Source organism: Protopterus annectens, chromosome 2.part0, assembly GCF_019279795.1.
Source record: "Protopterus annectens isolate FY-2018-M chromosome 2.part0, PAN1.0, whole genome shotgun sequence".
Taxonomy (NCBI): domain Eukaryota; kingdom Metazoa; phylum Chordata; order Ceratodontiformes; family Protopteridae; genus Protopterus; species Protopterus annectens.
In genome coordinates, this window is record NC_056728.1 from 493,911,012 (window position 1) to 493,939,008 (window position 27,997).

Sequence of the window (27,997 nt, forward strand, 5' to 3'; positions counted from 1 at the left end):
AATATCGATACTCCCCCCTCCTTTTGTGGTTCGGTCCAAGTCTTGGGGTCGAAAAGCAGCATGGTATGAGGTATAACCTGGTAGTGCTGGGGTGCTCTTGGGAGCCATGAACCAGGTTTCTGTTACTGCACAGATATCAATGTTCTCCATGCTAAGGAGAGTTTCAAGTGCGTGCATCTTGAGGTTTAGACTTCTGGCGTTGAGTAGCATTACTCTTAGTTTCTTATCCCTTGTGATACCTATGGAGGTGGGTTTGTCTTTTGAGCCTTGCCTAAAAAAGGCACTATGGGGGTAGTAAGAGCCTTTGCCAACATCCGAAAGCCCAGGGGTGACAGGTGCAAACCGTCCCTAGCGAAGCATCGTGGCTTGTCTAGCATATCATCCCAAGCTGACAGGCATTGGATCCCCTTTGAATGACACCAGTACTTAAGCCAATTGTTGAAATTGATCATCTTGTCTTCATATTGTGGCATCATTCTTGGTGAGGGTAAGATGCTACTCAAGGTCAGGGTCATACCGGCCTGGGCTACATGCTCAGAGAGCTCCTCTATGTCTCACGTCTCAGGTCATTCACACCAGCATGGACAATGACTGAGTCATATTTGTACTTGCCTTGGAGTGACCCGAGTGCTTGTGTTATGTGGGGGATCCTAGCGCCCGACAGGCTGCTCACCGTGACTCTCTCCTTGTTCAGCCTGGTGAGCGGGACGTCAGTGTGCCTGACGATAGAGTCACCTATTACAAGTGTATCAGGTATGTTGTTTAGTCTTAAGGGCTGTGACTGTTCGGCACACTGGCTTTGTGAGATGTGTTGCATGCGTTTTGAATTGGGGTAGCAGTTGCTTGGGTGTCTGCTTTGGAGGTCTCTGCTGCTTAAGCAGATCTTTATTTAGAGCCTCCGAGTATGTTTTTGTGTGATTGTTTGGTTTGCTGTCGTGGTAGGTCTATGTGAGACTGGAATTGTAGTGAGTGTGGTTTCCTTCTCCTCCTGACTGGTTATGCCAGTACTGAGTTGAGAGAGCTTAGCCTCCAGTTTGGCTATATGGTTGCATCTCTCACATGTGTTGGAATTTGTTGGGAGGAGGAGAGGGTTGCCTGTGTACATGAGGCAGTTGTAACATTGCCTCAAGATTCCCAGATTCACCAGCTGGACCGGAGAGGAGATTGACAACTGACCTTTGGACATGCTAGAATAATATTGGGAATTCCTTTATAATTGAAAACAAGGGCCAGTGGGGAGTGAGGGTGTAGTGCTTTTAATTTTTAGTGCTGACTTATATAATTGCTTTAGTGAGCAAGTGCCAGGTAACTTAAGTGCAATGTGTTACAGGTAACTTAAATACAAAAGCGACAAACAGTAACTTTCTTTCAAGTGAAACAAGGAAATAAGTACAGTAAGCAATGCAGATATCACTAGTGATCCACAGAAGCTGAGAAGCGCGTATTAGGTGGAATTAGCGTTCCAGGGAAATAACAAGCAAACAAGCATATAAACAAAGCTAGATTCAGCAGGCCTGGATCTAGTCTATGCTACAGCAAACAAGGTGTACCAATTTCAGTAAGATACAGTTCAAATATTCAGGCACTATAAACCTTTAACCAGAAATTCCCAGCTCAGAAGGGCAGAGTCCAGCCTCTTCTCCCACAAGAGTGCAAACCACGAACCTTCTTAATGTAAAATAACTGGCCTGAAGCCCAAGTGCTTAAACCAGAACTAATACACTTTAATAATAACAGACACTGGGCTCTCAATCAGCAGTTCCCAAAACTTAGAAGGATGAAAGCTACCTGTCCTGCCACCACAGTGCATGCCACAAACCTTCCTAATGTAAAACAACTGGTCTGAAGCCCAAGTGCTTAATCCAAAAGACTTAGAATGATAGCTACACTTTAATCAAGTTACTACCAAGCAGTAATAAATACAATTGAATACTTTAGAGAATGCCTGGATTAGTGCTCAAGTTACACAAACAAAGCTAGATCCAGCAGGCCCGAATCCAGTCTATGCCACAGCAAACAAGGCGCACCAACTTCAGTAAGAAGCAGTTCAGATATGCATGCACTATAAGCCTTTAACCAGAAATTCCCAGCTCAGAAGGGCAGAGTCCAGCCTCTCCTCCCACAAGAGTGCAGACCACGAACCCTCTTAATGTAAAATAACTGGCCTGAAAGCCCAAGTGCTTAAACCAGAATTAATACATTTTTAGAATAACAGACACTGAGCCCTCAATCAGCAGTTCCCAACCTAGAAGGTTGTAAGCTACCTGTTCTGCCACTACAGTGCAGACCACAAATCCTCTCAGTGCAAAACAACTGGTCCGAAGCCCAAGTGTTTAAACCAAAAGGCTTAGAATGAGTTACACCAAGCAGTAATAAATACAATTGAATACTTTTAAGATGATGCAAAAGTAAAATAAAGTAGGTAGAAACACAAGTACAGTAAAAGCAGATGAAATTTTTTTTTTTCTGAACAAGTGCTGAGATCAAAGAAACAGATTTGAGTGCTGAAACTAGAAAACTGGCTAGTTATAAGAAAAAAAAACTAAGCTAGAAGGCTTCCTTCCAACACAGAAGGGCTTGGGGGCTCAGAAGCCTACAAATAGCCTATACCACTTAACAGGAAAGGCAGGAAACAAGCTTAATTTTTTTTCTGTTTCCCAGATGCTCTCTTTGTACACAGTAGGAGTGCCTGAAATCAGAATATGATCTCACTGCACTCAGTTGAGTGAGCAAATGAGATGGGCCCAGAAGGAGTATCCAAACACAAATTTACAAGAGGGGCAGGCCGTTTCAAGGCCACTAAGATTAACACCAAAACAAAAACAGGGAGGGTGGGAGGTAGGGTAGGACTAACTGAAGTGCAGAGTCAAAACTTCCAGTTCAGTTAATATTCCTGCAACACAGTTAAAATCAATTTAAATACTGTATTTTTGGGAAAAAAATGTGCAGATGAAGGTACTTAAATTCTCTTATACGTCCAGTTGAATACAGCTAGTTCTTAGCCGGCCAAAGCTGAGGTTTTTAAGCAGAAAATATTTCACATTGTACCACTTAAATAGGCAAGGACAGGAAATCAAAGAATGTGGCTACCCCCACACCTGTAATTACTAGCAAATAACAAAATTCAGCAAACACTGACTAACTTCCAGTTCAGTTAATATTCCTGCAACACAGCTAAAATCAATTTAAATACTGTATTTTTTGAAAAAAAAGTGCAGATAAAGGTACTTAAATTCTCTTATACGTCCAGTTGAATACAGCTAGTTCTTAGCCGGCCAAAGCTGAGGTTTTTATGGCTAGGCTTGTATAGGTCCTAGGGCCGATAGCCTAGGACCAGCCTATGAACATGATGGAGAAACAGACAAATGCAGTTCTGTAAAACAACTGGAAACCGTTACACATCTTCTTGCCAGGAGTGATACACTAATGGCAGAGGGCCTGTACACTGGAAAGGCATAGTAATGCGGCACAATGGTTGGATTGGGGATTCCGCAAACATTACAGTACTGAAGTAGTTGAAAAGCATTAGAAACACGAGCCACAAAGCATTATAGACAATTATGTTTATATCACATAAAATTTTCCATTACCATCAGTTCAAAAATACATGCAAGAAAACCAGATACAGTAGTCCATGAAAAGAAGACAAAAGTAACATTGATCACTGACATTGCTATACCCAGTGATTAGTGTCTTACATACAGACTAGACAAAAAAGTCATAAAATACCAGGATTTGCAGGCAGAAATAAGGAAAGGAAGGATAGCCAGACAGTTCCAATAGTAGTAGTAGTAGTAGGAGCAATAGGTCTCATAAAAAAGAATTTACAGTCTTATTTAGATATGCTGCTGATGCATGTAACTCTGTATGAATTGCAGAAGCAGTAAATTCTGAACACATTGCTGGTGCTGCAAAGAGCACTTTTGTCTAACAACAAAGGCTAAAACAATACTAATTTCGCAAACCTTAATCATACTTTCACTTAGGAGTGGGGTCCAGTCCAATCATGGTATTAGAAACAAAAAAGACTTAAGAAAAATGAAACTCTGTGTTTTTTTTTCTTTAGAGTTCATTAAATCCCTGCTTTTCTTTTCTTATAGCACTCTCCATCAATCCTGTATATTTTCCTCTGAACCTTAACCTGCATCATAACCTACCACAGTTGTACATACAGTGGATATAAAAAGTGCACACATCCCTGTTAAAATGCCAGGTTTTTGTGATATAAAAAAATGAGACCACAATAAATAATTTCAAAAATTTCCCACCTTTAATATGACCTATAGCCTGTACAATTCAATTGGAAAATAAACAAATCTGTTAGGGGAAAAATATAAAAAAAGTACAATAAGCTGGTTGCATAAGTGTGCACACCCTTAAACTAACACTTTGTTAAAGCACCTTTTGATTTAATTACAGCATTCAGTCTTCTTGGGTAGGAGTCTATCAGCACGGCACATCTTGACTTGTCAATATTTGGCCACTCTTCCTTGCAAAAGCACTCCAAATCTGTCAGATTGCGAGGACTACTCTTGTGCACAGTCCTCTTCAGGTCACCCCACAGATTTTCTACTGGATTTAGGTCTGGGCTCTGGCTGGGCCATTCCAAAGCTTTCATTTTCTTCTGTGAAGCCATTCTTTTGTTGATATGGATGTACGCTTGGGGTCACTGTTGTGCTGAAAGATGAAATTCCTCTTCAGCTTTCTAGCAGACGCCTGAAGGGTTTGGGCCAAAAGTGACTGGTATTTGGAATTGTTCATAATTCCCTCCACCTTGACTAAAGCCCCAGTTCCAGCTGAAAAAAAGTAATCCCAAAGCATGATACTGCCAACACCATGCTTCACTGTGGGGATGGTGGTGTTCTGGTGATGCAAAGTGTTGTTTTTGCGCCAAACATACCTTTTGGAATTGTGGCCAAAAAGTTCAGCCTTGGTCTCTTCAGACCACAACACATTTTCCCACATGCTTTTAGGAGACTATGTATTGTCCTCCAAATTTTAACTGGGGCTGGATGTTTTTCTGTGTAAGAAAAGGCTTTCATCTTGCAACCCTACCCCATAGTCCAGGCATATGGAGCATATGGAGAATGCAGTTGATTGTTGTCACATGTAGTATGCAACCAGTACTTGCCAGAAATTCCTGCAACTCCTTCAGTGTTGCTGTAGGTCTCTTGGCAGCCTCCCTGACCAGTTTTGTGTCTTTTCATCAATTTTGGAGGGACGTCCAATTCTTTGCAATGTCACTGTTGTCCCATATTTTCTCCACTTTTTGATGACTGTCTTCACTACATTCTATGGTATATCTAATGCTGTGGAAAATTTTTTGTACCCTTCTCCTGACTGATACCTTTCAACAATGAGATCCCTTTGATGCTCTGTAAGCTGTCTGCGAACCACAGCTTTTGCTGTGGCAGGCAACTGAGTAAATGTCAGAAAAATTCTACTAGGACAGCTGAACTTTATTTGGGGTTAATCAGAGTCTCTAACTGATGGCAGGTGTGTACCCAAGAAGACTGAATGCTGTAATTAAATCAAAAGTTGTTTCAACAAAGTATTAGTTTAAGGGTGTGCACACTTATGCAACCAGCGTACTGTACTTTTTTTATTTTGTATATTTTTTCCCCTAACATATTTGTTTTTCAACTGAATTGTACAGGTTATAGTTCACATTAAAGGTTGGAAAAGTTTTGAAATGATTTATTGAGGTCTCATTTTTTTATATCACAAAACCTGGCATTTTAACAGGTATGTGTACACTTTTTATATCCAATGTAGAAAATGAAATGAAATGGCAGAACAGGTTAGCTCTCAAGCAGTTACAAGTGTTCAAAAAATCTGAAGTCTTATCTTACTAAAGAAAATAAATATAATTGGTTTAGAGACAAGCTAATAGTTGAAATCTATACGCCAGACATACAGCCCAATAAACAGAAAGTACTAAGGCAAAGGAATTTTGATCCTTTCCCCACTAGGAATGCTCCTACTGTTACTATTTCATGTTGTACAACTGCTTCTTTGATCACTCTTTTGACTTTTAATCTGAACAATGTTTTCCTTGCAAATATTTGTAATTATATGATTTTATATTTTCTTTAATTGCAAAATGATTGCTTCATAATCTTCCCTGCTGTTTTGTATAAATCATTTGTGCATGTTGAATTTGCCCTTATTGCCTAGGTCATGGCTAAAAGGGTCCTTGAAACAGATGACTTAACCAGATAAAGTACAGTTGTGTAAAATTGGGTCCACATCGAAAGTTCACAAGACTGATAATCAAAATATCTAAAACTCAAAATATCGAAAATGGAATTTGGCCATTCTCCACTGTTGTGCAATCTCAGAGTTGGTATATATAATTAGCAGTTAGCAGGGGGTGTGAGAAGTGCAGCCCCCCATATGAGTGGGTGTAGGGGGGCTTGCCCCTGCGCTAAAAATGCTTGATATTTTGAGTTTTAGACATTCTGACTTTTGAGTTTTAGACATTCTGACTTTCAGTCTTTTGAACTTTCGATCTCCTGACATAGACCTGTAAAATCTTACCATAACAGATGTACTTCTCTTCACTGTTGCAGTATTCTTTACAAAAGGGATTTCTTGCCAAGAGTAGCCCAATGTCCAGCCAGTATACCAAAGCCTTAGGACTTTACAGATGTCGTACATCACATGCATGCTCCCTGCTCAATGTGTAGGGCATAAAGGCGGTGTATGGACATAACACTCGAAACTTGTATATTAGGTGATGTAAATATAGACTGGAACAAAATTAACAACCATACACCTTCTCTTTCTATTAATCCCTTCAACTTCACACAAGTAACCCACTCTATTACCACACCCAATAAAACAAATCCCCCAGGTTCCATTCTTGACTGGATCCTAATCACCCACCCAGATAAAATCACCAACTCTGGCACCATCCCCAACTCTATTAGCCTTCATTCATCATGCAACCTCCTCCTCTTCACAACAGCATCATCACTTGCACACTAGAAACCTTAGCAACTTTGACCCCAAATCTTTCTCAGACCTTCTCAAAGAAATGAATTGGAACATTCTAAAAAACCCTCCACTAAGCCCTAGACTACTTTAATTCTACATTCCTTCTTCTTTCAGCTTTTCCCTGTTAGGGGTCGCCACAGCAGATCACCTTGTCCACTCATGATTGACAGTGGAGTTTTTACAGTGTCGAGTTGCCAGTCCGGTGCTCAACCTTCCACAGAAGGCACACATACACACGCACTCAGACCTAGCCCCAATTTAGAGTGTCCAGTCCACCTACAGCATGTCTTTGGGATGTGGGAGGAAACCGGAGCACCCGGAGGAAACCCACGCAACCACAGGGTGGACATGCAGACTCTGCACAGAAGGCACCCCCACCGAGGATCGAACCGGAGAACCTCTTGCTGTGAGGCGGCAATGCTAACCACTGCACCACCATGGCCGCCCTTTAATTCTACATTCCTAAATATGCTAAACTCTCTAGCTCCACCTAGAACAAAAAGAATAAGAGCTAAAACTGTCCCCTGGCTAACTAAAGAAACAAAGCAAATCATGCATCAAAGAGACAAATCCTGGAAATTGTACCAAAAGAATAAACTGCCTGAAGCCCTTAGTCAATACACACAGCTCCGTAACCTTGCAAAAAACAAATGAGAGATAAGAAAAATCTTATTACACTAAGCTCTTGTCTAATCATAACAAAAATCCCAGGCAGTTCTGAACTCAATAAACTCACTTCTTAACCCTTGTACCAAAAATAACCCCTGCCCCAACCTCAGTAAATCTGATCTTGAAATAGTCTCCCTATTTAACTCTTTCTTTATAGAATCAATAGCAGACCTAACCAAAACTTTTATCAACAACCCATCTCTTCTGCACCCTCCCTCATCTAAGCACTCCACCCTCATCCACTGACCCCAGCTTCCCCCCTATGTTTCAGCTCAAACATGTCTCCACTTACTACATAAAAAGACTTCTCACCAAACCAAAACCCTGCTCCAATGCTCCCGACAACATCCCCTCATCCTTCCTAAAAACAGCGGCCGATAGAATTGCACACCCAATTAGAATCTTAATTAACAGATCCATACTAGAATATGTTCCCAAACTCCGGTGTACTGCCTTCATTCTCTCTCTTCATAAAGGAGGCAAAAATACTAACATCTCTAACTTTCGTCATATTGCTCTCCTATCCCCTATTTCTAAGATCTTACAAAAATGTGTCCACAACCAACTAATGCCCTTCCTAACTCAAAACAATCTTCTCACTCCTACCCAACATGGTTTCTGACCTGGGCACAGCACCATAACAGCTCTGCTCTCCTTCTTTGAAACAGTCAATCTAGCCCGAGACTCAGGGAACATAGTATCAACAGTTCTACTAGATCTCTCTAAAGCATTTGATATGGTCTCCCAAAACCACCTCCTGAGTCATCTCTCAAATCTGAACCTATCTCAAAGTATCCTATCCTGGTTCTCAAGTTACTTATCAAACAGATCCCAGGCTGTGAAATGGAGAAAAGGCACCTCTCACCTTTTCTACCCACCCCTACTGGTGTACCTCAGGGATCCATCCTTGGACCAATGTTGTTCAATATTTTTATCAACAACTTCCACTCTGCTACTCCTAATGCTAAAATCATTCAGTATGGCTCAACTCTAGTCTGCTTTGCCACAAACCTCCCAGAACTTCAAACAAAGACCCAGTCTGCCTTCTCTACTACTGAGATCTGGATGCGTCAAAACCACCTATCTCTCAATGCAAACAAATCAAACATTCTACTGTTCCCACCCTCAAAATCCTTCCCTTATGACAAAAGCTCTTTCCTAAAACTTAGCCAAAACAACTCTCATATTGAAATGGCACCCTTTTGCCAAACTATTAGGCGTAACTATAGATGAACACCTAAAGTTTGACATTCACATTCAGCAAAATATAAAGAAAACCCACCAAAAACTAGGAATGTTATAGAAACCATCACTTCCTCTCCTCTTCTACTAAACAAACACTAGCCTCTACGTACCTCCTTCCCTCCCTAATGTACCATGCCCCTCTGCTAACCAACCTATCCGTCTCTCTTCTAAACTTGAAAATTGTTAGAACAAAATTTCTAAATTTGCCAACAATGCCAAACATAGTACACACCACTGCATTACCCTCCAGTCTTTAAATTGGCTAGAACTCTCCAAATATCTGGACTACATGCAACTTACCACTGCCCATAGATTAATATTCAACCCAATCAATTGCCCTGCACTTTCAAACATCCTTCCCCTTTATACCCCTAATAGAACTCTCAGATCTGAACACCAAAATTTAATTACTATCCATAAACCCAAACGCTCTGCTGGGCAACTTCTCTCATTATCCCTAGGCAAGAAATGGAATTCTCTCCCAGCCTTACTAAGGACTATGCAGAATACTGAAAACTTCAAAATTCAGCTTCACTCCTACCCTTCTTCTAAATGGAAATGCAACTGCATCCTACCAACCTAATCCCTCCTTGATGCAAAAGACCACACATGGCATCATCCTAGGGATTTAAGACTTTGACAAACTTGCTTAATCTAACAGCTAACTCCCATAGGTTATGCTGCTTAATGTAAATATTGTAAATAGCTTCTCATTTTTCATTTGAAGGATATAATACTTTGTAAAATGTAACTGAACTCTGTAATTCACATAATAGCATGTTCTGTGCAAATACTGGGCATATTTTAGTTTTTAGTACCTGTATTGTAATTTCTACTGTATTTCTATAATATGGAGCTTTTCTCCCCTGGCCTCCACTGAAAACGGGCTCCCTGGGCCCAGTGGACTTCCCCAGTAATCAAACTGGAAATAAATAAACACAGAACCGAAAAGCCCCAGGAGGAACACGTGCATCTAGAAGGAGAAAAAAAGAAAGGAATTCCAGGCCAGGAAAATACAAGGAAAAGAGCTCAGCAGAGGGGGAGGAGGAAGGAAGCAAAATACTGCAACACTGACAAGAAGGACATCTACTGTTATGGTAAGATTTTACTTTACACAACTATGTCTTTACATATCACTGTTGAAGTATTCTTTACAAAAGGGAAAGCACAAAAGCTCAAGAGAAAACTTGGGAGGAGGAAAGCCAAGAAGCACCCGGCTTTCCTGAAAACATTGGAGAACATGAAGATCTCTCCGAACACCATTATACTGGGCAACTTCAACTATCCAAACATTGACTGGGAGCACTACTCAAGCCCCAGCACCTTAGCCCAAAGGTTCCTGGAAATTATAAACTTAAATGCTATGGAACAACTAGTCACCACTCCCACAAGAGGGGACAACATACTAGACCTGATCATTACCAACATGGGGACTCTATGCTCCACACCAGAAGTATATCCCTCATTGGTAAGATCAGACCATAAATTAATCTTACTGGATGTCCACATCCCGACCCCACCCCCAGCCCAGAAAACCACAGTGAAAAACTTCTCAAAAGCGAACTTCTCACTTCTCAAAACTGAAGTGGAATCCTTCAAGGCCCCAGGGCCAGTGGAAACTACAGCCCAAACTGCAGAATCCTATATAAACGCATTCTCACGGACATCTCCAGGAATGCATGGATCATGCTATCCCAAACAAAACCAAGACCCAATCATCCAAAGGCAGGCGTCCAGTCTGGTGGACCCCTGCCATAAATAAACTGTACAACAGAAGGAGGAAGCTACTACATGATAGAGCAAAATCCCTAACAGGGAAGGCATCTCTGATCATTACTAGCAAAAATTACGATCCCTCATAAAATCCTCCAAGGCCAGCTTTGAGAGAAAAATTGCACAGGACACCAAAGGCGATCATAAGGCTTTTTCAGTTATGTTACAAACCTGAGATGCAACTCCCAGACTTCTTCTGAGTTGATTCTAAGCGACAAAAAATACACTGAACCCACAGACATCGCCAATATCCTGGCAGACAGGTTCAGTGCAAACTTCTCCACCCCCTCCCCCCAAAAGAGCAAGTATCTATCCCAGCAGAGGGCTGCCTCCCAAACATCTCTGATGCTCAGGTGAAGGCTGCCCTCTCCAAAGCAAAAAACACTGCTTCCATGGGACCAGATGGCGTCCCAGGTTGCGTCCTACATGAACTCCAAGAGGAACTAATCCCTCAAATAAAACAGCTATACAATCTCAGCCTCACTACAGGATATGTGCCCACAGAATGGCGTACAGCAACAGTGGTCCCACTCCACAAAGGTGGAGCCTCTACGGACCCTGGAAACTATCGCCCCATAAGCCTGACTAGCTTAGTCTGCAAGGCTATGGAGAGGATCATCATGGAGCTCATAAACAAAGACATTGGGGGACCTACAGACACTAGATCCTACCCAGTCTGGCTTTGTGAAGGGCAGATCCTGCCTTTTGAACCTGGTTGACTTCTTCGAAACAGTCACCAAAGCCATAGATGAAGGGAAGGTAGTCCACACAGCCTATCTGGACCTCGCAAAGGCATTTGACACAATACCCCACTCGGGCATCATAGATAAGCTATCCAGCTTAAATATAAACCCCTATGTCACAAGATAGGTCGCAAACTGGCTCAAAGACAGAACCCACAGAGTGAGAGTTGCTGGAGCCATGTCAGACTCGAAACCAGTCACAAGTGGCATCCCAGGGGATTCTGTCCTGGGACCACTCTTGTTCGGAATATACTTTTCCGAGGTACAGGCAAACGTGGGAGGACTATGGCTCACCAAGTTTGCAGACGACTGCAAACTGGGTGCCATAATCAACTCTCCAGCTGACACAAACATCCTTCAAAAAGGTCTCTCAGAGACAGATAACTGGTGCCAGCGCCATGGTCTAAAGCTAAATGCCAAAAAATGTATAGTCATACTCTTTGGCAAAAACAATGTGCCCACAAATTACCACATAGGCAGAAACCCATTAAGTACAGAGAAAGTTATTAGGGACCTGGGGACCCACGTTGATAGCAATCTCTCCTTTGAAAACCACATTGCCAAAGTGGTTAGAAAGACCTTCTACATAGCCCACCTCATCACGAAGGGTTTCACATCTAGATCAAGAGAGGTAATCGTTGCCCCTTTATTCATCCCTCATCAGGCCCATCATAGAATAAAATGCCCCTTTTGGGATGTACCTTACCCGACACCTGCAGCAATTAGAAAGACCCCAAAAGTATCTCACCAAGAGGATCAAGGGTCTCAAACAGATGCCATATGCTGCTCGGTTAAAAAAACTCAAGCTCTACTCAGTTGCATACCGCCTACTTCGAGGCGATCTATGCCTGACATACAAAGCTATGTCAAATCCAGAATTAATGGACATGCTCCAGCTCAGTAAATCTAAATCCCTTAGAGCCACACGCTCGAGGGAATTGAACCTCAACACAGAAATAAATAGAACTTGCTGGAGGGACAGGTTCATAACCCAGAGGCTCCCTTCACTCTGGAATAGAATTCCAGTTCATGTGAGGCAGAGTACCTCACTGAATCTCTTCAAGAAGAATCTCGATAGGTGGATGGGGGATCGTAGGTTTGTCCCAGGGATTACTCCCGTGTCACTATTAGACAGAGGCACAGTAAACTAAACCTTAAAGGGCACAGTATACTCAAATCAAGGGGTGGCATAAGCCATACAGAATCGGGCTAGGTTTATAATTGCCTCAGGGCAGACAGCCTAGTATGAACCTATGAACCTAAGAGCCCTCTCAAGAAACCCAAGAAGGATAGCTCAAAACCAGCTCTTGTTCAGGAAACAACATCCAATTTCTGATGCTTAGTGAAAGTATGGACAGAGGTCCAAGTAGCAGCCTCAGGGATGGAACTGGTATCCAATCCTTTGGAAAAAAAAAAGCACTGGAGGAAGCAACAGCCCTAGTAGAAACCTTTCCAGAGGCAGAAAGGCATTTTCCATAAAAAGGAGTAACAAAAAGAAATGGCTTTAGAGATGCATCAAGATATAGTTTGGTTAGAAACAGCCGACCCCAGACATCTGGGATGAAAGGAAAAAAAGTTGCCCAGACTTGCGAATGGCCATAGACTTATCTAAATAATATCCGAGCTATTTATGAAAATCCAAGGTGTGAAGACTTTCTCACGAGCAAACTGTGGAGAAAGAAAAAAGGGGAGCAAATTAATAGACTGCTTAACAGACAATTCATTAACCACCTTGGGCATGAGAAGGATTAGTATGAAGTGACACCTTGTCCCTGTGAAAAACCAAGAAAGGAGGAGGCATAAGAGCCTGTAGTTCAGAGACACTCTCAGCTGAAGTAAGGGCCAAAAGAACAGTCTTCCAAAAATACAATGTTTCAAGGAAGTTGAAGCTGCAGACTCAAAAGAGTCTGAGTCAATTTTTCAAGTACGAAACTAAGGTCCCAGGAAAGCGGAACAGGCTTCCTGGGAGGCCGAATATGAAGAAGAAATTGTTTGACCTTCAACCTGGAAGCCAGAGGAGGAGTTAATGGCAGACAAGCAGAAACAGACAAGAAGTGAGCTTTAACAGAAGAATATCCTAACCTAGCATGGATCAATTAACATCAACAAGACAGAACCACAGGAATCTCCACAGAAAGAGGTTCCCAGTTAAGAGCAAGGCACTAAACACAAACCGTCTTCCATATGGAGACACGGGATTTCCAGGAAGTGGGTTTCCAGGCTTCCTGCAGAAACCTAAGCACATCTTCACAAAAAGGGATCAAAACCCTATCACCCACAATGTCAACTGAAGAGTGGACAAGTGAGGATGATCAGAGGCCTCTTGTCTTGTGACAGTAGGTCCACCATGTGAGGTAACTTGAGGTGATTGCCCCTGGCCAGGTGAAGAAAAATGGGGAACCAATGCCTTCTGGGCCAAAAGGGAGTCACTAACAAGATGCTGGGGGAGTCCTGCTCCATCTTGAGCAAGACTCTTGGAATCAGAGGAAGGGGAGCGAAGATGTAGAAAAAATCCCCTTTGAAGAAAAAGATAGGGCATCCACCTTCCAATCCAAAGAACTTGGAACTCTGGTGCAAAAAAGAGGAAACTGTCTGTTCAAAGGGAAGGCAAAAAGATCTACCAGAGGAGTACCCCACTCTGTGAAGCATCCATTCGTGAGGCTGTGAAATGGAACTGCTCAAAGAGTCTGCCACTATATTTTGCTCTAAAGGAATGCATGCAGCCTGAAGAGTCACTTGAAACTGAACAGCTAGACCCCAAACCTGAAGAGCCCAGTCTGCAAGGAAGGTAGGACCATGTCCCCTTGCATGCTGATACACCACATCACTGTGGTAACTGTCTGTGAAGAATATGAGTGGCCCTGGAAAAAGAGGGAGTGAAAAGTCTGAAGAGCAAAAATGAGAGCTCTTATCTCCAGAGCTCTTATCTCCTTTATGACGATGTGGTCTGACATTTGATGAGAAGGCCAGAGGCACTGAACCTTTAGGGAAATGAAAAAGGCTCTCCAAACTGTGTCTGAGGAATCCGAGAAAAGTCCGTGAGAGGGGACTGGGGGCTGAAGACATCCCAGGTTAACAGACAGCTGATGAATCCACCAATGAAGCTGAAGTTTGAGGCAAGGAAGAGGGAATAGAAAATCTAGTGGATGACAGTGCTGGAGCCACACTGATTTAGGAACCACTGTAGTTTTCTCATATCAAGTCTGGCTAGAGGTGGCATAGGAATGGGGGAGGCCATGAATTCCAGACCCTTGAGAAATTCCCTGACTAACTGAAACCAGAGGAAGAAGGAACTGAAAAAGGGCGATTAGAAAAAGAGTCTCGGGATGATGGCAGGGAGAAAGTACAGTTGTGTACACTTACCATAAATGTAGATGTTCGAGTGTATTCACTGTTGCAGTCATTACATTTGGATTATCTGCTTGCAGGTAGCCCTCAGTCAGCCTGATTAACAAAGTCTTGGGTCCTGCATCGGCTGCGGTCCCTTCTTTCATGACGTCAGGGCAGCTGACACCATTACATCAGTTTTTCTTGCCCCAGATGTCAGGTGCCCCCCTAATGGGAAGCAAATAAATATAAAAGTACAAAGATATACCTCCAACAAAAAAGCAAATACACCAAAAAGGCTTTTAAGCATAGTAAAGGAAAGTAGAGGTACAGCCAAAAGAAGTTAGGGGGCTGGAGGGAGGGTAACCAATACTGCAACAGTGAATATACTTGAACATCTACATTTATGGTAAGTGTACAAAACTGTACTATGTTCTTCATGTTTCACTGTTGCAGTCATTACATTTGGGTAGATTCCCAAAGCTATGGTTGGGAGGAGGAATTTAGACAGCATCAGGGCCAACTATAAGGCCCTGCAAGACTGCAGTGGCAAAGCCAGCTCTGGATTTAGAGAAAATTGGCAAATGATAATGCTTGGTGAAAGTATGTACAAAACTCCAGGTAGCAGCTTCTAGGATGTCCCTGGTAGGGACGCCTCTGAGAAAGGCTGTAGAGGTAGATGCAGTCCTGGTGGAGTGAGGTCTGATCCCCTGGGGGATAGGTTTTCCATGGTGCTTATAGCAGAAATGAATGCAATGGCTTATCCACTTAGAAATGGTTTGCTTTGAAATAGCCTTCCCCTCAGCCCCTGAAGCAAATGCCACCAGCAGTTGTTCAGATTTCCTTTGAGGTTTAGTCCTGTCCAAGTAGAATCTAAGTTGTCTGTGCACATATAAGCAATACAGTAACCGTTCCCCTTTATTCTGTGGATTGGGAAAGAAGGTTGGCAAATGAATGGACTGATTAAGAGCCACACTGGATACCACCTTGGGCATGAAGGATGGATTGGTTCTGAGGGACATCCTGTCCGCATGAAAGATGATGAAAGGCTCCACTGACATAAGGGCCTATAATTTAGATACCCTTCTAGTTGAAGTGATTGCTAAAAGGAAAGCTGTTTTCCAAGAAAGAAATTTTAAGTATGCAGTAGCAGCTGGCTTGAAAGGATGTAGAATGAGTTTCTCCAAGACAAAGTTAAGGTCCCAGGCTGGGGTTGGAGCTCTCCTAGGTGGTCTCAAATTTCTGGCTCTTCTGAAGAACTGCTTGAGCAGTGGATGAGAGAAGGGGGGAGGTTCTGTGTTATAATGAGCTGAAATGGCTGTGGCGTGGATTTTAATGGAGGAAAAAGACAGGCCCTTGTGAAGCATCTCTAAGTATTGCAAAATTTGAGGTAAATTGGGTGCTGCTGTGCTCATCCCTTGAGACTGGTTCCAGGCACAGAATCTTTTCCATTTTTCAGCATAATATTTTCTAGTACTAGTCCTCCTTGCCTCTAAAATGATATCCATCACAGGTTTGCTGAGAGATGGTAAAGCGGAGATTAAGTAATTAGCCAGGCTGCAAGGTTCAATGTTAAAAGCTGACGGTGCAGAATCTGGTTCTCTTGCTGAGACAGCAGGGAAGGGAGTCTGAGGCAGGTGCCATGGAGATAACCGTGACACATTGCACAGAAGGGGGTACCAATGTTGGCGTGGCCAGTCTGGAGCAATCAAAATCATCCTTGGTTTGTCCTGTTTGATTTTTAGTAGTACTTTGGAGAGCAGAGGCAGAGGGGGGAAGGCATAGACTGATATGTTTTTCCAGCTGAAGGACAAAGCATCCACTTTCCAGGCTTGTTTGTGGGGAGTCCTTGTGCAAAATTTGTCCAATTGGTAGTTCTGGGCAGAGGCAAACAGGTCTATATCTGGGCTCCCTTCATTTGCTTTTCAACATGTTGAAAGTCCTTGGTTCCAGTGGGTCCATGAGGTTTCTGCTTAGTCCGTCTGCCAATGTATTTAATTTTCATGGGAGGAATTGAGCTTGTAGGTGCACTTGGTAGCTCAAAGCGGTGTTCCACAATGCCAGAGGGGGTAAGAATGTGTACCCCCCTGCTTGTTTATGTACCACATAACAGTGGTGTTGTCCATCCTTTACCATTAGTTGTCCTGGAAGAAGGTGGTCCTTGAAGGCTGTCAGAGCATTTTGTACAGCTAACATTTCTTTCTGATTGATATGCAGGTGCATTTGACTTGGGTTCCATTTGCCCTGAATGCACTTCCCTGCCAGGTGAGCCCCCATGCATAGTCTGATGTGTCTGTTGCTAGGGTTTGGGTGGCAGGGGGTGGTGTGAAAGCTAGTCCCTTGTTTTGGTGGCAGGCCTCTTCCCACCAAAGGAACTCTAGGCGTAGGCAAGGTATGACAGTAATCATTGTTTCTAGGTCCTGAGAATGTTGACACCATAGGCTTTTTAGATACCAATGTAGTTTCCTCATAAGCAGTCTTGCATATGAAATTAGAAGAATGCAGGAGGCCATGAACCCCAAGGCCTGCAGTATTTGTCTTGAAGATAGCAGGGTTTTTGTGGCCACTTGTTTGAAGTAGGTTGTCAAATGAATTTGTTTCTCTGGCGTGAGGTAAGCCATCTGGGAAGTTGCATTCAAGCTTGCTCACAGGAATATAATTTGTTGACAGGGTACCAGTTGCGATTTCTTTTCATTTATGGTGTACCCCAGACAAGTTAGAACCCTTTGCACAAAGGCCAGATGATTCAAAAGTATGTCCCTGGCTTTCTGTCTGAATTAGACAATCGTCCAGATATGGGTATATTTGAATATTTCTTTGCCTGCAAAATGCAATAACTGGAGCTAGGCACTTTGTGACTACCCTGGGCGCAGTAGATAACCAAAGAGCAGTGCAGAGAACTGAGAGTGCGTGTAGCCTGCTTTGATGAGTAGGTATCTTCTGCAAGATTTCCTGATTGGGATGTGCAGGTATGCTTCTTTTAAATCTAGTGTTGCCAACCAGGCATCTTTGCCTAGCAGAGGAAGTAATTGAAGAGTCAGCATCTTGAATTTTGGAATCTCCAAAAAATGTGCTTAGAGTAGACAGGTCAAGGATAGGACGTCATGAACTGTCTTTTCTGGGTACCAGGAAAAGTCTTGAGTAGAAACCTTGTCCCTTTTCCTCTTCTGGTACCAGCTGAATAGCCCCCATGCTTAAGAGAGAAAGTACTTGTTTTTGGGCCTCTGTCCACTGATTTGGTGGTAGGTCCGTCCACCCGCTTGGTGTTGGCAACATGTGGAAGTGAAATCTGTATCCCTGGGACACTATTTAAAACCCATTTGTCCTGGGTAATGAGTTCTCAATTCTTTGCATGAAGAGCAATCTTTCCCCCCAAAGGGGCAGTCAGTTGATAAGTGCTTGGAAATTTTAAAAGGAAGTAATTGAGACAGTTTACCATAGGGGGAAGTCTTATTATTCTCAGATTGGGAAGTGGAGGCCCCCCACTGCTTAGTTCTGTGCGTCCCCTGGGACTGAAACCTGGGGTTTATGCTGTGTCTGTGTTTGGCTTGAGAAGACCTGGAAGGGGCTGGAAAGGACCAATTCTTAGAGGGCCAGTGCCTACTAAATCTAGGAGGCTGAACTTGTAAAAAATCTTTAACAGTTTGCATAGATTTAGCTTTATCTTCCATCTTTTTAAGAACTTTCTCAGCCTTGTTGCCAAACAGGTGGTCCTGATTTAAAGGAGCATCCAACAATTTAGCTTTAACATGATCAGGCAAAGATTGCTCCTTAAGCCATGCATGCCTTCTGAGCACAGACCCAGTAACAGCAGCCCTGCAAGAGGCCTCTAATGAATCAAAACCACATTGCAAAGTATGTTTTCCAACTTGTTCAGAAGAATGCATTAAATCCTGTAATTCTTTATTTTCCACACAGTCAGGAATCAACATAATTTTCTGTTTAAGCAGTCAAATAACATGCTGCTGATACTTTAACATATGAAACTGGCAGTTTAAAGCCCTAATGGCCAAGGTTGCAGAAGTGTAAACCTTCTTACCTCATCTATCCAGCGCCCTGGAGTCCCTATCAGACGGGGTAGGATTTTTAGCAGTAGAAGCCTTAATGCCCTTGGGCCTCTGTGAAATAGTTTCTGGATCTGCAATAGGATTTTTAAAAAGGAACTTGTGGGACTCAGGGACCCTGTAGTATCTGTCAGGTTTTCTGGGAGCAGGAGGCAGGGAATCAGGGGCCAAACTAGATTCCGAAAAAGCATCATCAACAATGAATAGTACAGGAGGAATAGCTAAAGGCCTATGCTGAGGTAGGAGAAGGAAATCTCTAAGCCTCTTTTTTGAAACAGAAAAATCCTGGCTTTCCCAGTGGAAATGCTCTCAGAGTATGTAAGGTTTCCCCAAAAGAAAAATCCTCAGGAGGGGAAGCAGACAGAATGGAGTCCTCTAAATCAGAATCTTCATAAGTAGAGAAGGGCAAATCCAAATAATCAGAAAAAACAGAATTCTGGACAGAAGATTCATAATCAACTTCAGTCCTAGGCCTCTTGGGGGGGGGGGGTGTTTGGCTACCCCTGATTAGAGTTATTAGATCTTCAGCCATTCTTATCATTTGTTTTTTAGGCATAGAGGCCTAAGCATATGACCTGGGCGTGATTTTTTTAGGCATGGATCGAGATTTAGGCCTAAGTAATGAAGGAGGCATTGATTTAATATGCAAATCTGTAGGCCTGAATACACCCTCAGAAGCCGGTGACTGCACAGCGGATCCAGACCCATCCAAGGTAGAGACATCTGCGGGTTCCATAGTTGAAGCATCTCGGAGCATAATGGACTCCGAATGGGTCTCAGTAGAGACCTGTGAGTCAAAAGTAGAAGTAGTGGGTATCGGGGGCTGCGAAAGCACCTCACCGAGTACCGGCGAACTGGCGAATGGCTTAGGAGAAGCGTTGTCGGCAGTTTTGGATCTCGGCGGCCTGTCTCTGTCTTTATCTTTGCGTTTTTTCAGAATCCCAGTAGTCGGATGGCTAACCGACGACATTTCTGGATAATTAAACAGAGAACCGAAATATTTCAAGGCAAAAATATACCGACGATGGATAGTGCGCTGATTAAATAAAGCACAAAACCGACAGCAAGGTACGTTGGTCAGGGCCTAGGCAAGGAATACAGTACAAATGAAAATCTTTATGAGGTATTTGCTTTCCACAGGTAATGCAATTATTAACTTTTACTGACATTGGTAAGGAGCAAGAAAAAGTTTCCCCAACGGGGTACTTAGCTTTAGTTGAAGACTTCGGTTCTGAAACTTGAAAACGAAAATTTCAGGAGTCGGCTGACCAGCACTTGCGAACTGCTTCTGCTTCGGGCACTGCACGGCAAGAAAGACTGATGTAATGGCGTCGGCTGCATGTTTTACACCCCTGATGACCTGATGTCATGGAAGAAGGGACAGCAACCGACACAGGACCCAGGACTTTGTTAATCAGGCTGACTGAGGGCTACCTGCAAGCAGATAACCCAAATGTAATGACTGCAACAGTGAAAAATGAAGAACATCAGCATAGGAATGGTATGGGGCCTGCAACTGAGAAACACATGATCCTAAGAAGGAATTAGGACTGGTTTCTGGAAGTTTGTTGTAAACCTCAGGCTTTGTAAGAGACAAACAGTACACTGGAGGTGCTGAAGCAAGACCTTGGATGAGGAAGCCTGAATGAGCAAGTCGTCCAGATAAGGAAAGATTTGAACTCCTTTCATCCGGCAAAAGGCACTCACAGGAGCGACACATTTGATGAATACCCTTAGGGTAGTAGAAAGGCCAAAGGGCAAAGCAGAGAACTGAAAATGCAAGGAAGAGACAGAGACACAAAAACGTCCTAAAATGGGGATGAATTGAGTTGTGAAGATAAGCATCCTTGAGGTCCACAGACACCAAGAAAGCTTGGGGAAAGAAGAAGAGGAAACAGGGTTTGAAGGGATAACATCCGAAAGGAATAACCCTTCAGAAAGGTGCTGAGCTGAGAAAGGTCCAGAATGGGTCTCCAGGTGGCTTCCTTTCTGGGAACCAGAAACATTCTGGAATAAACCCCTTTCCCTTTCTGGGAAGGGGGCACAGCTTGAATGGTACCTTGTGCCAAAAGGCCCTGAAGCAGTTCTGGGAAGAAAGGAAGGAAGCTGTTTCTGAGGAGGCTGATTGATGCCCAGAAAAAGAGGAAGGCATTTTCATACCATGAAGTATCCCTGACAGATGATGGACAGAATCCAAGAGTTTTGTGTGACCCTTAACCAATTGGGCAGGGACAGGCAAAGACAAAGGGATAAGGGAACCTGACTCAAGAAAAGGGTAAGCAAGAAGTCAGCTAGAACCTGGCTTGTCATGAAAAGCAGGCTTCTGAGAAGCAGGAGTCTGAATAGACTTAGCAGGAGGAACCCGCCTCAAACCCTTTTTACTTTTGGTAGGAGGGCGAGGCCATCTGTGAACAAAGGCATACTTGAATGGATAATCCTTGTGCAGCTTACGGATAGGAAACCTAAAAATATGCTTCAATTCCTTCAAGGCCTTACCTTTATCCTGAAGGGACTTAAAAAGCTCAGCAGCAACAGAACCAAACAGGTTCTTATTGTCAAGAGGAGCATCCAACAATTTAGACTTAATATCAGCAAGCAAAGGCAGAAGATAAAGCCAAGTGTAACATCTCAAAACAGAACCAAAGATAGTGGCCTTCGAGAAGGCATCAGCGGCATCATAACTTCATTTAATACAGTGGCAAACTACCTGAGAAGGATAGCCCAGTAAACTGAAGGCAGAGGCCTTCCTGTCAGAACCAGGGAGGTCAAAGACTGCCTGGGAAGCTTGAAAAAGAAGGGCTAAAATATACCTGGTTCTACAGTTCTAGTAATTAATAGCCTGTAAGGCCAAGTTGGCAGCAGTATATATGTTTTTGCCTAGTTGTTCCATAGCTCTACTGTCCTTGTCTGAAAGTTGTAGTTTAGTAGCAGGCAAAAGTTCAGAGGGTTTTGTCAGAACAGACCGACACTACAAAAGGGTCAGCAGGAGGACATTTGTATAGGAAGTTAAACTCATCAGGCACCTTGTAAAAATCTATCAGGTTTCTTAGAGTCTAGAGTCAGAGAATCTGGGGCCACAGAGGCTGCCAAAAAGGTATCTAAAAGGGCAGCTAAGACTGGAGGTACAGCAGAGGGCTTAGGGTCTCCATCTGGAGGAGCTCATAATACCATATTTGAATGTCAGAAACCTGACAAGTCCATTTTAAAATATTCCATTGTACAAGAAATAGTATCCTCAAAGGAGAGTTCTTCTAAGGGAGAAATCTGGGCTAACAGAATCTTCCTCCTCAGTGTCATTATCCAAGGGAAAAGGGATCTGAGAGGAATATGCCAAAGACTTTTTCCCAGAATCCAAATCCTCTTCAGAGGAGTACTGCTCTGCTGGCTTCTTCAGTGAGGTACATGACCAAGGGGGAGTAGGCAGAGAAACTCCCTGGGGAGGCTTTAAGGCCATCAATGTATTAAACCCCCCCCCTGGGTAAAATCCTGCCATTCACATGGAGGATCTTTAGCAAAAGAGGAAACATGCTTAGTTTTTTGCTTTTTCTTTAGAGGGATGTCTGCCCTAAATAGCCTAGGAGGTTCAGACCCTTGCCTACACTCAACCAACCTAGCAGGAATCTCCTCCTGAACAAGTATCTGCTTTATCCCCCTCGGTCCTTCTGAAATAATCTGCAGAGGTTCCCACTCAACAATCGGAGCGGACATTTGCAGAGCCTCCAAGGATGTGCGAGAAGTTGGATCCATGCCGGCCTCCATCAGGGTCACAGCACAGTAATCCATTACAATAACCGGGTGATTTTCTGGGCTCTCACCAGCCTTAAGAGAGACGTCTAGGGGAGATGGGACAGCAGAAAAATCAGACAAGAGTTTCTTGGCCTTTTTCTTGGCAAGCAGCTGACCTTTGGGATGAGAAGATACTGCCGTAACATCCTGCACATACAACTTAAGACACTGGTTATCGAGGTAAATGGACAAAGAGGACAGAAGACTACTTAGGGTCTTAGGGACAAATGTTGGGCAGAAAGAACACAGCGTATGGTCACGAGAAGCACCCACATGGAAGAGTCTGCTTGTGATGATCTTTATGGGGAATTTGCTTCCCACATTGACATTTTCCCTTTCTGGCTGACATGTAAACTCACAAAAATTAAAACAGAAAAATATGAGAAGAAATCTCAACAGGGCACCTATCTGAAACATGGCTCAGTAACCAGCACAGAAGGACAGATGTTCAATGAAGGTGTTCAGACTGGTGGCAAAGAAGTTCTGAAGTATGTACGTCTGTACATCACCTTTATGCCCTACTCCTTGTGCAGGGAGTATGTGTGTGCCTTATGACATCTATAAAATCCTAAGGCTTTGGTATGCTGGCCAGATGTTGGGCTACCCTTGGCAGGAAATCCCTTTTGTAAAGAATACTGCAGCAGTGATGTGGAAGGACATCAAATGTTAGACAAATAGAAAAATAAAAATAAAAAAATGCAAAAGAAAAAATGGCCATAGTGATACATTTCAATATGTTGCAATAGAAGTACATACAAAGCATGCCCCCTTACCTCCTAAAGAAAACCAACTGCATACATGTCTGATGTTTGACTGTGAGGGAAAAAATGATACAGTAATGAACTCCAACTTGCTGTCTCTAAACAGGACAATGTGCATAGATAAGCTATCTATGCAAACATCTGACAAAACATGAGGAAAGTTAAAGAAATAATGGCCACACTGTCCCTAGAACCCACAAACTATAGTGACTTTCTCTACACATCTCTGAACAGGTCTGTTTTTATACTGGGTGGGAACCTAGGCAGAGGTTAAAATGAGGCCCCTGTAATAAGTCTGTGTCAAAAGCCTGTTATACAGCTGGAAGCTTGTGGCCTGATGGTCACCAGAAGCCTCAGAGGTCTACATGTAATGTAATATATTTTATGCCTTATTTTGAAACACAGTTACTTTCAACTGTTCTTTTTATTACTGCCGTCATTCATCCCCATCTTTTTTAATGTTAGCCAGAAGAATTATGCACTTGCTCTTCTATACTGTGTCCACATATGAAACAGGTGACTTTTCTTTTCCAAAATGCACATACTTAATGACACTGATGCTGACAAGCGAGATCTATTACAAGATGCACATGCACACACAAATAGATGTCTCTGGGGTATTGGAGGAAAACAAAGCACCTGGTTAAAACATGCAAACTTCGAAAAGAAGCACCTACATACAGCCAAGAACTCAACTAGAAAACTGAATGCTATAATATGGCAGCTCCAATCACTGTGCCAATCATCAGCTGCATTCATCCACATTCTGCCCAGCCTACCAAAGACAGCAATTTATTATCTACAATGTTGACATCAGACTGTGATGGAAAGAGAAATTATAGCTAACCCGCTATTCTTAAACACATTACTCTTTTACACAAACACACACACACACACACACACACACACACACACACAAAAGTCACAGCAATGATCATTTTGCACTTTCAGCAAGTACAATACATCATGTTACATTGTTCCTGCTAAATCAGATCAGTGATTTTTAACTGTGACTTAAAAGCAGAAGTAAGTCACTTTTACAAACAGATATCCTCCATACCTTTCAATTACAGCCATTTTATTTCCTGTGCACAACTCATATGTTTGACTAAGTGAATAAAAAAAAAATTACGAGAGTAAAGAATTTATTTAATTTATCCCTTGTTGACTGGTTAGTCCCACTAGTCTAGCAGCATCTTTTTAGGGAAGACCTGTGGTGGTATTTATATTACTAGGAAAAATTTGGCCAGAGCATCAGGAAACTTCTCCTACTTGTCGTTGCTACAAGTGGGACCCATTTTGCATGAACACTTCATGTTTCCATTTTAGGCATAGAGGTGGCCTGGAGAAACAGGGAGGCAGATGGAGATAATGGAGTGGTGACAGAAATGCAAGAGAAAGCTATGACTAAGACCAGAGACTGCAAGCAGGTTCTGAGATGTTCCAAAGAAATCTTTTTGATGGCTATGAGTCAGCAAAAAATGATGGATGTATAATTACAACCCTCCAGTCAGGAAGTTTGCAAGATGATTTAATTAAAAAAAATGTGATGCAGAGTGAGCCAGAAAATGAAGGAGACATTTCCTGGGGGGACACTATGGTGAAAATACAAAAAGAGGATGCACAGACAATCCTGAAGAATAATGATGAGATGGAAAAGAAAAAATATACAAAGAAACTGAAAGGAGGCAAAAGGGAAGCATCAGAAAAGAAAAAGGCAGAAGAAAATTCAAAGTAAAGAAGATAAAGAAATGGACAGGTATGAAGTATGTGGCAATTTAATACATCCTTTGGGTGTAAAAGCACATGAGGTAAGAGCATTTATTCTGATTAACTAAGAGACATTTTATCACATTATATTTGAAACTGTTTTTCCAATGGAAAATTTTCTTGGAGAATATGAAAAAAGACTGTAACCCATGGAATCTTTATGTGATAAAAGCATTTAACAGAGAAAAAAAAAAGAAAATTCATGTACAATTTTGAAGAGGTGGAAAGACTTTGAAAGAAACATCTGAAAAATGCATGCAAAGTAGTACTGGACATTGCAAAACTTTATGATAAAAGGGGTTTATGAACTGGCACATGGGATTGTAACACTGTTAAAAATAAAAAGAGAAAAAATATACATATACCAAGCATGATAAATGTGGAAGGGGAGAGGTGTGCTGTATACTGGGAAAACTCCAAAACATATTTATTTTTTGTGGAAAAGACATTTGATAAGTAACTGTGAAAAAAGAAAAGGTTATATTTGTGGCGAAATGCATGATGCAAAAAGAAGTAAATTGAAATGTTATAAATGTAACAAAATTGGACATTTATGGATGGATTGCAAAAATGAAAATAAGAGCAAGGAAAAAGAAAAAGAGAAGAAATTTTAGAAGTAGAAATAGAAAAAATTAGATGAGAAAAAATAGCAGGACAGAAGAAAGCTCTGAAATAAGTGAGGAAGAACACACAATTTGGGAAATAATGAACAAAATGAATTCCATTGGTAAAAAGGTAAAAGACAGAAAAAGAGCATTTAAAGGAATAAGTACAAAAGTAAAAAAGAAAGGAAATGGATGAAAAAGAATATACACAGCTAATGGTTGGGTTGGAGGGTTGGTATTAAGGTGTTTGACTAACAGACACAAGGCAAAGTTTGATTCTCACATTTGGGTGGGAAACTGGCTTGGGTTAGAGTAGCCCATTAAAGGCAGCCAACCAACCAACTAATTCGCTAAAAGCTAATGAAACCATGAATGAAAGGAAACTGAAAATGACAAATTTAGAGTGCTTTCTATAAAAGTGAACAGTATTAAGAATATAGTAAGAGTGATATAATTGGGTCTATGTCAATTAAACGAACGCTTGAAATGTCAAACATCATATGGTCGAGACCATATGATCGACATTTCAAGTGTTTGCAGACTGACTTTTAACGGCACCATACGGTGCAGAATGGGAAAATTTCCCTTTTCTGCAATGAAGTATGGTCTCGGAGTTGGTATATTTAAGTAGGGGTGTGTGGGGGTGCAGGGGGGCTTGCCCTTCTGCTCATACTGTTAAGGTATGTTTATCTTTTTTTTTTTTTTTTTTAATTAAATATTCGAACTTCCAAATATTGACCATATGGTATTCGACATTTTGGAAGTTCTAATATTTAACATAGACCCATGTAATTATATTAGAAGACAAGATTTAACATGTGAGGAAACATTATAAATAAACTATGGGGAGGAAAGATCATCCGTAATTTGGAAAATGAGAGATGTTCTGGAATATCCACAGTTTGTAGAAATACAGTACAGATGTCAGATGTAAAGATGTTAGATGCAACATTAACAAAAATGGGAAGATTAACCATTGTAGATTTAAAAGGGGAAATAACATATACACAGAATTGTAACAGTATGTGTTTATATTAATTACAAAGAAAGGGAAAGCTTATTTTGTCATATTTTAGACTATGTAGTGAAACATTGAATATTGTAATAGATTTCTTACAAGGATAAAGAGTTGAAGCATTGAGTTATTTAAGCAGATAAGTAAAGGAAGATGGTAGTATAATGAGAAAAATAAAAATGTAAAAGAAGAAATAGAAAGAACTCAGGAAAAGATTATGAACAGTGTAGTACAATATGCATAAGAAATGTTTAAAGAAAAACAGAAGGTACCGAAAAAGCATGGAAAGTAAAAAAAAAAAATGTTAACAGAAAAAGAAAAAGAGTTGGAAAAGGAGATTTCTTTATATGAGTTATGGTTTTCTGTATAAATAATTAAATAGCGGAATACTTAAATTCATATGGAAGAAGGAATATAGAAGACAAACTGGAGACGGATAGTATTGAATAATAATGATTATAAGATCTTTATGAAAATAATATAAAACAGATTTGAAACTGAAATGGAAAATATTATAGAAGATAGTATAAAAGGGAAAGGTTAACTATTAATGACAATTACAGAAATTGTGGATGACATGAATAAAAAATAAGCAAAAATCATAATAGGAAACCTTAATAATGCATTTGATACAACTCAGCATGATATCTTGCAGGTAATAATGAAAGAATATAAGTGACAAAGTAAGGAAATTATGTATGTCAGTGTACAGTCATAATAAAGTAAAAATATTTGTAAATGGCTGGTTAAGCCAAGATGTGGATATGAAGAGTGGTGTAATACGACTGCCCAATACACTGTACAGACTTTGTAATAGTTATCCACATGACAGTATGTGAAATAAATTACAAAATGAAGGAGGCAAGGTATATAACACATGAAGGGTTAAGAATTCCAGTTATGTTAAACTATGCAGATAAGATTATAATAATTGCAAAAACAATTTTGGATAAAAGATGTAATCATTTGCACAAATTAGTGTCTACAGGTGATAGAAATAGCCTTAAAGAGAAAAGTAAAGGTTTAGGTGATGTAATAAAGACAAGGATATACATTTTACAATGAATTAATGCAATGCATGCCATACAATTTGGGAATAAACGTAATAGAATTCAATGGGAAAGCAAAAAAAAAAGAAATACAACAAACCTGTCTTTTCTGGTGAGCATATAAATTATCATTCAGAAAAAAAGGCTTATTTGATAAATTCAACACTGATGGGAAAATAGCAGACTTATCA

The 27,997-nt window shown here is 41.5% G+C and overlaps 1 protein-coding gene across 2 annotated transcripts in view; it reads right to left on the reverse strand.

The window, feature by feature from the left end:
- The window catches only part of GOLM1 (golgi membrane protein 1), a 1,295,551-nt gene that overhangs the window by 392,016 nt on the left and 875,538 nt on the right, over nucleotides 1-27,997 (reverse strand). The gene's annotated exons all lie outside the window — the stretch shown is intronic.